Source organism: Solea solea, chromosome 10 (assembly GCF_958295425.1).
Source record: "Solea solea chromosome 10, fSolSol10.1, whole genome shotgun sequence".
Classification (NCBI taxonomy): Eukaryota; Metazoa; Chordata; class Actinopteri; order Pleuronectiformes; family Soleidae; genus Solea; species Solea solea.
The window spans coordinates 915,459-925,686 of record NC_081143.1 but is presented as its reverse complement, the minus strand read 5'-3'; positions in this window follow the sequence as shown (position 1 = coordinate 925,686).

Sequence of the window (10,228 nt, the reverse complement as noted above, 5' to 3'; positions counted from 1 at the left end):
CATAATAAATCTATTTAAATTCTACCTTTTCATTGTCATTTATTACATTAATCACTGCAGTGGTTGTGACAGAAGATTTGTATCATTTTAACATATATGGCAAACTCTTTGTTTAAAGGATGGGTTAGGCTGTTTGTGGTCATGTTGGCTTGTAGTGAAACTGCACCTACACCCTCTGCTGACCCAAATACTCATTCTTTACCCCTGGTATGGCTCAGAAAAACCCTGAAACCAGGCCTCGAGCACGTCCTCTCCGGCTGGATCCAGGATTTGGTCTTGAAAACAGTGTCAGTGATGTCTCCATCACGTTTCCTCTTTGTTCCCCTCCAGCTGCTGGTTGTTGTTGCTCATCACCTGCATGAGCTGGAACAGTGTCTTGTTTTTGTTGGATGTCATCAGCATCAGTGTATACTGAGCTGTTCCCAGTATCACTGTATTCCTCAGCTTCTTTATGGCAGCTGGCATTTGTAAAAGTGGATTTAATCATCCAATACTAGTCCTTCAGGATTATAATAATCTGAGTTACTTGTGTCATCATTCTCTTCCCCCCGCCTGAATCCTTCCGCGTCCCGTCTGTCCTCCTCTCTTGACCCTGCAGACAGGAAGTCCTCTTCCTCTACATGCTGGTCCACCTCAACCTCGCCACTTACATCCTCTTCATTTTCATTGTTGTTGCCAATATAATAATCTACACGGTTGTTGTTGATGTCGCCATTGTCATTGAAGTCATCGATATCTATGTCCTCATCGATGTCATCGATAACATGGCCGTCCTGCTGCAGAAATGCCACTCGTAACATGTACGCAAACTCACTGATCCCTGATCGCCACAGTCGATCTAACCAAGCCATTTCCCGCCTGGTAAACAAAAACGCTGACGGACGCTGTCTTCTTATAACCGTCAGAGGTGGACCTTCAAATGAGAGAAATGTGACTTATGATCATTCATACAATGAAACTGTGAATCATTCATTCATGTGTCGACTGCTGCTTTATCTGGAGTCAGGAAAGTGAAAAGCAGGGTTACATCACAGGGTAAACAACAACAACATTCACACTCATGGCCGTTCAGAGAGTTCAAAGAACCTCTGCATGTTTTGGAATGTTGGAGGAAACCGGAGAACCGGCAGAAAACTGTGTTCCATCATGTGACCCAACTGTGAATCAGAGCAAAATACTTACGATTTCTACCGTTATGCTGTCCATCTCCCCAGGAATTCATTCTAGAGAAAGTTTCGTGTCGGTGTGGATATGAAGTACATGAGATTGAGGAGGTCAGTCGGTTTGGTTAGTAGTTGTGTTTATTGGCAGTTCCACGTTCCTCTGTAGTCGTCTTTAACTGGAGGTGTGGCTGTGAAGTAACTGAGACTGAGGACAGACCTGCCTTTGTCCTTTAATCTTTAGTGACATCATGAGACAGTGTACATCATAATAATAACAAGCTGGAAATGATTATTAGAAGATAATCAGTGGGGCCTGAAGAAGCAATGTGGTGCGAAGGGACACATTGCATCTCACACCGTACAGCCGAGGATGAAGAAGGAGGAGAAAAAGAAGAAGAAGAATACTTTGACTTTAAGAAAACGTTAAGGAAAACAGTTTTCCAAACCAACAATTCATTAATAATAGTCAATAATCAACTCACTCACTCACTCACTCACTCACTCGCACACACAATTAAAAATTAAGCTGCATTGACCCATCCTCTACTACTGAACACAGGACTTGTCCAATGCCCCACATTTCCTCAAAAGCTCCCAGGTTACAGGTCAGTTGCGAGAACGAGTGCTCTATCCTGAGCCTGGCTGAGATCTGATTTCAATCAGGCCCTGTCCTCCCTCTGCCACAGAGAGGTACAGGACAGCTGCCCGCAGCCAATGACGACCCATCCAGAAAAAGTTCACCAGCAGTCTCTGCAGTGCTTCCACAAGACCTGGTGGTGGAACCAATACTTGTAGCTTGTGCCACAACGCAGAGGTGACCAGGTTGTTAATGATCAGAAGTCTTCCCCTGTAGTACAACTGAGGGAGCAGCCATTTCCACTTAGACAATCTGGCTTCAACCTTTACCAGCACTCCCTCCCACATCTCCCAGGACATTTATTTCTATGTCCTCATTGCCCAGATAGATCCTTAGTACTTTTAACCCTCCTGTTCCCCAACTGAGGTTGCCCGGAAGGTCTGGGGGGAGTTCTGAACTCCACCACCCAACCAGACAAGCCCCACTCTTCTCCCAGTTTATCCTAGCTGTGGAGGCTCTCCCATACATAGCCAGTGCCGCCTCTAATTCTCTGACATCCCCCCCGGTCCCGGACAAAAACATTTAAGTCGTTTGCATAAGCGGATATGACCACAGGGGGGCAGTCAGTCAGCCCCGGAAGAGAGAGACCCCCCAGCCTGGATCTCAGTCTTTGGAGGAGTGGCTCGATAGCCACGCTGTAGAGCTGGCCTGAAATGGGGCAGCACTGCCTAATCCCCCTCTTAACTGGGATAGGCCTACCAAGACCTCCTCCCACCTTTATAACACAACAGGCATTGTTGTACAACAGCTTCACCCATGAAAGAAAGTGCTCCCCAGCACCAAACGCTCCAAGTGTAGCAAACAAAAAAGAGTGGTCTTGTCATGAGGCCAGCCTCATGACAGTTTTGGTGTTTGTTTTTGTCTGTCTGTCACTTTCCCCTCCCCCCTTGCACTCTGTCACCTCTGCTGGATCTGCCTACCTCCCACTCCACACCTGCCCTGCTGCTGCAATCAAGCCACCTGGTTTCCATCAGCCCATCACCCAGTCTGCACTTAGTTCCTGTCCCTACCTTCAGTCTCTGCCGGATCGTCACTCAGTGTACACGGTTTGTTGGAAGAAGACTACTAATCGAGCTAACCTTTAGAAACTGTACTCTGTTGCCAGTCGGTGCAGAATTTAAACCTGTTTGTCTTTTGTTCAGTCCTTTCCTGCCTGCCCGTCTGCCAGCCCAGCCATCACCTCAAGCCCTCCAGCCGTCATCCCCCCCCCCGGACCAGCACACTTCCTTCCCCGCATTCCCTCATCTCAAATAAACCTTTTCTTTCGTCAGTCAGAGTCTCGTTCTGGGTTTCTTGCTAAGCCGTGACAGGTCTACACGATCAAAGGCCTTCTCCTGATCAATGGATACAATCCCCACATGTAACCCATACATTTCACACACATCCATGCAGTCTCTCATTAAAAACAAGTTGTCCAGCATGGACCGTTCAGTCAAGTCAAGTCAAATTTTATTTATATAGCATATATACAAACGGCTGAGCCACAACCAAAGTGCTTCACAGAAAGTGCTTAAGTGCTAAAATACAAAAAGAAAAAAAAGAAAAGAAAGAAAAGAAAAGGGTTAAAAGACGAAGACCGAGTTAAACAATTTAAAAAGACACTAGTCAAAGGCAAGGGAAAAAAGGTGGGTCTTTAACTGGGATTTAAAAATATTTAAAGACTGGGCCGCACGGATGTGTAGGGGGAGGGAGTTCCAGAGTCTGGGGGCTGCCACAGCGAAGGCTCGGTCCCCCTGGTTTTTAGCCTGGTCCTGGGCACATCCAACAACAGTTGGTCAGCTGACCGGAGTGCTCTAGAAGGGATGTGGTGGTGGAGAATATCAGACAGGTATGTGGGGCCCAGACCATGGAGGGATTTGTAAACAGTCAGGAGAAGTTTGAAATCAGTGCGGTAGCAGATGGGGAGCCTGTGGAGTGATGCAAGGACCGGGGGGTTGTGATCTCGCTTCTTAGTACAAGTGAGGAGTCGGGCGGCTGAGTTTTGAACTAACTGCAGGCGGCGGAGTTGTGATTGGTCGATGCTGGTGTATAGGGCGTTGCAGTGACATGCATGACTTTCTCCAGATCACTCTGGGGCAGGTAGGCTTTGGTCTTGGCAATAGTTCTCAGGTGGAAAAAGCTTTTTCGAACTACTGCGCTGACCTGCTGCTCAAACTTAAAGGCACTGTCAAAAATCACGCCCAGATTTCTGACAGAAAGCCTGATGTTAGAGGCGAGAGGGCCCAGGGCATCAGTGGAGAAGGCTGGAGAGGTTTTTCCAAAAACAATGATCTCAGTCTTGCATTCGTTGAGGTTGAGGAAGTTTGCACCCATCCATGCTTTGATGTCAGCCAGACAGTCAAGCAGTGGATGGAGTGCAGCCTGCCCATCAACCCTGAGGGGGAGATACAGCTGGACATCATCTGCATAACAGTGGAAGGAGATGTTGTGTTTAATTAGGATTTCCCCTAGGGGTAGAACGTACAACAGAAAGAGAATGGGGCCTAGTATGGAGCCTTGAGGGGCCCCGCAGGTGAGGGGGGCAGCAGACGAGATGGAATCACCAAGCTGTACAGAGAAGCTCCTATTGGCCAGGTAGGACCGGAAGAACTTCAAGGCTGTGCCTTTGATGCCTGCGTGATGCTCTAGCCGAGACAGCAGGATCCTGTGATCCACCGTGTCAAAGGCTGCTGTAAGGTCTAAAAGCACCAGGATCACAGGATTACCTGAGTCAGCAGCTAGGAGCAGGTCGTTAAGCACTCTCAGGAGAGCAGTCTCAGTGCTGTGAGCTGTTCTAAAGCCAGACTGGAATTTCTCATAGATGTTGTTATTATTTAAAAAGGACTGCAGCTGGACATAGACTTCTCGCTCAAGGACTTTAGACAGGAAGGGTAGCTTGGAAATAGGCCTGAAGTTCGAGAGAATAGAGGGGTCAAGGTTTGGCTTCTTTAATAGTGGCTGCACCACGGCATGCTTGAAGGCAGCTGGGACGCACCCGGAGGAGAGGATGAGGTTGATCAGCAGTAGAAGGATGGGGGCAACTGAGTCGAAGACTACAGAGTCCTTGAATAGACGGGAGGGTAGGCAGTCAGAGGGGCAGTTGGAGGGCCGCAGATGTCTAACTGCATTAGAGAGGGAGAATAGGGTACTGGGCTCAAACCGCTCGAGGACAGCTGGCTGGGGGAGGGGGGGTGGGGCAGGGAGTGGGGTGGCAGAGGTATCAGTAGGCCTGAGTGCTGCAATCTTTTCAATAAAGAATTTTAAAAAGCTTTCACAGAGAGCAGGTGAGGGCACGACAGGGGATTCATTTCGGGGATTTATGAGAGAATTTAGTGTATTGAAAAGAACCTGGGGTTTGTGACTGTTTCTGGAGACCAGGGAGGAAATGTACTGGGATTTGGCAGTTTTAACGGCTCGATGGTAATCCGCCAAGCAATTCCGTAGAATCTGGAGGGACACGTGAAGGCGGTCCTTCTGCCACTTACGCTCAGCCCACCTACAGGCACGTCTGAGGTCGCACGTTGCATCGTTGAGCCATGGTGATGTCTGTGCTTTAGTGCGTTTGGGCTTGAGAGGAGCGACAGAGTCCAGAATTACAGTGCAGGCTGAAGAGAACATAGATAGAAGCTGATCAGCAGTAAAATCAGAGCTAAGGCCCAATGACGGCTTACACAAGGGGGAGTCATTAAAAGCGCCTGAAAATTGCCCAGCAGTCGAGGGGTTAATCAAGCGCGAGGCCCGTTTGGAGATACTAGGGGTATTACCTGAGCATAGGACTGATACAGAGAACAGAATAGGGGAGTGGTCGGAGAAAGACATGGCACAGATTTCATTCACAGAGACAGAAACACCATAGGGACACAGTACGATTGATCTGTTCCAATCAATACATCAATAAAAGCCTTCAGTCTGTTTGATAAAACCTTCGAGAGGATTTTATAATCCGAACACAGAAGTGCAACTGGTCTCCAATTTTTTACGGATGTGGGGTTTCCTTTCTTCGGCAGGAGGGAGATCACCGCTCGCCTGCAGTAAGCTGGTGAAGTACCTTTACTAAAAGATTCTTTAAAAACATCCAACAAGTCAGGTCCCAACTCTGTCCAGAAATGTTTAAAAAAGTCAACACATAGTCCGTCAATCCCAGGAGCCTTTCCTGTGGCCATTTGGGACACAGCAGTCAATAGTTCATCCAGACTGATGTCTGAGCCCAGGGTACAGCGTTCTTCTGGACTCAGCTGCGGAAGATCTTGGGTTAGCTCCGCAACAGAATCTAGATCACATTTCTCTTTATTGAACAGGTCAGTGTTCTGACCACTTGTCTCCTGATCTCAGCCTGATCAGACGTCAGTCTCCCGTCAGGCAGCTGGAGACACACAATCTGTTTTCTCCGGTCCACCGACCTCTCCGGGTTAAAGAAAAGAATCTGGATGGTGCATCCATGCTGTTAAGCTGAGTGAACCGAGCTCGAACCAGGGCACCTTTGGCTCTCTCCTGCAGGAAGGAATTTAGCTGCTGTGTTTTAGCTTGTAACTGGGTGTTCTGCTGACCAGAGGCCACCTCCAGATTTAGCTGTGGAATAGGCTGAGAACTGCTGAGAGAACACCCTGATATGGCCTTTCCCAACCTCCCACCACTGACTCAAGGAGGGGAAAAACTCTTTCCTTGACCTCCAGTTTGCCCAGAACAATTTAGTTTCACGTTCACTACACAAATACTCAAAAACAGAACATTTTTACTAAAAACACAGTCAGATAAAAGTTTAACATTAAAATGCCAAAAGGATTTGACGTTGTCATTGGCTGATAAAACAAACTCCATGCAGACGACATGGTGATCAGTAAAACCTACTGGGAGGGTGTAGCACGTGGCCGCTCTATTAATAAAATCAGACGACAGGTAAACCCTGTCCAACCTGGCTGCACTGACCACACCTCCTACAACTCTTACCCAGGTGTATTGTCTGACTGACCGCTGCTTCATCCTCCAAACATCTACTAGGTCAGCCTCTGTTAGCAGATGTTTTAAAGCTGCAGCTGACTGAGGGTGCAGCTCTTGACCAGTCCTGTCTACAGGATCTGTGCAGCAGTTCCAGTCACCCCCCATGACAACACACTGTCCCAAAGCCACCTCCTGTCCTGCTCTCACACAGTCCGGAACAGAACCAGCGGGCTCCACATGCGCGACACGCACCGCAGCCGCGGAACCAGCGGGCTCCACATGCGCGACACGCACCGCAGCCGCGGAACCAGCGGGCTCCACATGCGCGACACGCACAACAGCCGCGGAACCAGCAGGATCCTCAGGCGCGACGCGCACCGCAGCCGCGGAGCCGGCGGAAACCGCAGGCGCCGCAGCCAACGCGGCCACCGCAGGCGGAGCAGCTTCCGCTGCTTGCCGCCTGTGCGGGCAGGCGATCCGCTTGTGTCCCACGTCTCCACACTCAAAGCACTTCATGTTTCCAGAGCTGGCGAACACCATATAATAACCATTGTCATGTTTTACACGGAACGAGACATCAAGTGTTTGAGTGGGTGAGTCTAAGTACATCAGTACTTCTCTTCTAAAAGACTGGACATGTCTCAGCTTAAGGTCCTTACAACCCAAACCCACCGATCGGAACCCACTGGCAAACTTATTGAACCGCCGTAGCTCTTTCTCCAGCGCCTTGTTAGATACGAACGGAGGAACTCCGGACACCGTGATCCTTGTGGAAGGAACAGCCAACAGTGACACCTGTGTATACTCCTCGCTGAGCACGAGGCCGCTCTCCACGAGCTTCGCTACATCGCTTTCTTGTTTTAGGAACACGACCACCGCTTTGTTCATGCGGGAAGCGTAGCTGATGTTCCCGTGTCCCACTTCATCTCCCACCGCCAACAACACCTGTTCCACCGTCACAGTGGACGGAGGAACGATGCGCACTCCGTGCTTCGGGGACAGGGACCGCGTCTCAGCAGACGCCGTCCCTGCCGTGAAAACACGGAAACACAGTAAACACTAAACTACAAAACAACTAACACACAATACTAACAATGACCAAACAATACACAAACAATTAGAACTAAGAATAAAGATATATAGGTTTATATAGACATATATATGAGTTTATAGCTCTCCTTGCTGCTCTCCTCTCACCACCCCACACCACGTGAAGAAGAAGAGGAAGAAGAAGTTGACGAGCTGTGGTAAAATACTTTCAGCTGTGATTGGGAACTTCAACCTGTGGAGGGCAGCATTGCACTTCATGATGTTCAGCCTGCTGGAAATCATTATTGTTGTTATAATAATTTAATTAATTAATAATAATGATAACAACAACAACACTGATAATAACAATAATAATAAAAAGATGACAGATGTCTCGATTTTGAATCAAACTCAGTTTAATAGGAGTTGGGAATCCAATGTGATTTTTTAATATTGAAAAATAAGAATCCTTGCTGTTTGGGGGGGCGGGACAAATTCTAATCCCCTGGAAAACCTAAGAAAGATTCTAGTTAGACGAGAAACGACAGGAGGGCGAGGGTGTCAGCTTCTGTCTACATTCATTTCTCCATGTGAGACGACTGAAGTGACCCCTAAGGTCAAGAAGAAATGTCATGACTGATTCAGAAGTGTCTTTTGGTCTCTCCTGGTTTCTTTCTTCTGTCTCTACCTCGTCTCCCTCTTGTCCTTTCTCTCCCCCTCCTCTCCTCTGTCCCCCATTTTTCCTTTCACCCCAACCGGTCGAGGCAGATGCTGCACATGTGTGAGTCTGGTTCTGTCAGAGATTTCTTTGCTGATTGTGTGAACTGTTGTGTTTCTCTGCGCTCTATAATAATGTATATGCCTTCATATATACAGAGCCTTGAGATAATGTATGTCATGATTTGGCACAATACAAATAAAATACAATAAAATGAAATTAAATGTGCAGTCAGTTTGGTTTTTGGTGATGTGTCACAACATCCATGAACCCTCTCTGTGGGAAAATACTGGTTGTCACAATTTCTACTCAGTGCTGTTCAAAAACTAACACAAATATAAATAAAACATTGGTAATGCATAATAATCCTTTGCAATGAGTGACATGCTCCATCACAACTGAATCTACAGCTAGGCTAAACACTTCAAATGATACAATGCTATAGCGTTGTGCTTAAAATGGAATCAAAAAGAACACACTGTAGGATCTGTAAATAAAAATGTTTATTTGAATGTTTCATGTAAAACCAAAGAGCATTAGGAGATTTCAACATTTGAAAATGTACAAGGATACCGAGGAGATTCATGGATGGGCAGTCTCGTCACAGAAGACACTGTCTGTGGTGTCCCCTAAAGGGAGAAGCTGAAGGAAGTTCCTCTCACAGTTGGACTGGAAACTGAAGTTAACCTCACTTTGTACACTCACTCTGCCACACCAAAATCACACTTTAGATTTGAAATCCCTCATTTGAAGGTGACACAAGGGTATAAACAAGTTAGTAGTAGATGAGCTGCTCCCATGTCCTCACACTTAAACTGCAGTAGTTTAACAGCAAACATGGCTGCTGCAGAGCAACCATCACGACGATCAGCTCTATTTGAGTTTGCCGTGCGTTTATTTTTACACACAGGAACCAGAACTTTCTTCCTCACAACCGTTGCAGCTCTGACCTCAATAACACACACACACACACACATACATGATGCTTAACAACTTTAATGAAAATGAACATTGAGCTGAATTATTTCAGAACTCTGCCAGCTATAGTACAGTCACGTACACGTAACAGCAGCAGTATTTGTGTAGTGAACGTGAAACTAAATCATCAACTATAGAAGAGCAGCAGAAAGAACCACAGCTTTACTGAAGGCAGTGAAACAGAGAGAAGAGCACAAAGGTAACAAGTATCATGTAACATCTGACACCTTCAGCTCCACAAAAACTTAACAAGACATCGTTAAAATGTTATGTGTACATATATATATATATATATATACACACGTGTAGTAAAAATGAAATAAAAAGGAACAATCATGAATAAAATCCTGATTATTGGCACTTTAGCGTAACTTAGGTTGGTTTCATTTACAGTTTTTAACAACAGTTCATTTTGTCAAATACTAATAACATTTGTTTTATTCCTTGAAAAACAAAGGTCACGATAAGCAATTTGACATGTTTGTTTACTTTTTGAGATATTGCTAGAAATGATTGATTCACCAATTATGAAATCTTGGTTTGGGCCACTGTGATGCAGTCGATTCTAAAGTCCTGTTTTGTTTCAACACTTTTGGACAAAGTGGATGTTCATCAAACTTAGTGGAAGAACGTTGTGCGGCCATTTGTGGGCGGAGCAAGGATTTAGTTTTTAATCTTTCTTCTTAATATTACAGTACATTTTGAATTTAAAGAAGCATGTTGGTATGGTTTTATACGAGACTAAGAAATCATCATGATAGAAACGACCTAAACCATCTCAGATGC